Source organism: Myotis davidii, unplaced genomic scaffold (genome assembly GCF_000327345.1).
Source record: "Myotis davidii unplaced genomic scaffold, ASM32734v1 scaffold273, whole genome shotgun sequence".
Classification (NCBI taxonomy): Eukaryota; Metazoa; Chordata; class Mammalia; order Chiroptera; family Vespertilionidae; genus Myotis; species Myotis davidii.
Window position 1 is genome coordinate 414,261 of NW_006286263.1, and position 1,044 is coordinate 415,304.

Consider the following 1,044-nt stretch of genomic DNA (forward strand, 5'->3'; position numbering starts at 1 on the left):
TTTCCTTACATCCTGGTATCAACTCCCTGTATTTGTCTGGTGCTTTAATTTTGTTACCCCAAACCCCCAAAATGCAACATCCTATCTAGGAATATCTAACCCAGAGAAGAATGATACAATGTTGTGATCTATTTTCCTCTTTTAGTCAAAGCCTCCAGTTAGTCATGTTAGACAAATCTAATTAAATCATTAAGAAGAAAACAATCATAGCACACTAATTCCAACGGAAGTGTCATCCACTACCGGTTTGCCTAATTCAGGAATATGAAACCAACTTAACTTCTGAAAAAGCAGAATTTCTAGCAGTGTGATACATATATGGGAAGCAAAGTCACCTTGATCATCCTTAAATTTTCATACAAGATTGAATGTTAACTATGGCACTGTTTTTTATGTTTTACTTTTTGTGTTTTTGATAGTGCCCTGAAACAATTACTAAAACCTACATTTTCACCTTGAGAGAAACATTCAGAAAGTTTTATATGTATATGTCCATATAGTATTTTAGGAACGTTTCCACTGGATCTTGAAACTCTATTCTAAAATGGAGCCAGTCTTCACATAATTATCTTACAAACAAAAGTCTGCATTGCTGTTCTTAATGACTTGATTTATGAGCACTAGTAGGCATACCCAGTTATATTAGATGGAAGTAATTAGCTTTTGAAACTCTATGGACTCAGGGGGGTGAGGGCATGAGTGGAGGGGGAGGGGGAGTAGGTAATGTGGAGATAAGGACACATATGTAATAACTTAATCAATAAAAAAAATTAAAAAAAGAAAGTCTATGGACTTAACTTTTCTAAAAATGCTGATGATAAACTACATAAAAAAGCATTTGCTTTTAAGCTTTAGTTTTACAGATTTCTTTTTCTCATGTTTTTCTCCAAAATCTGCCCCTGAATTTCAGCCAAGTGGCCACAAGTCGGCAATAATGTGACACACTCATATGGTTGAGATCACAGAGTTTGCCTTTCTCATAGCCACCATAGATTTAGAACTGAGAATTAATTTCTATTTTTCTATTGAAATGGAATTTTTGGA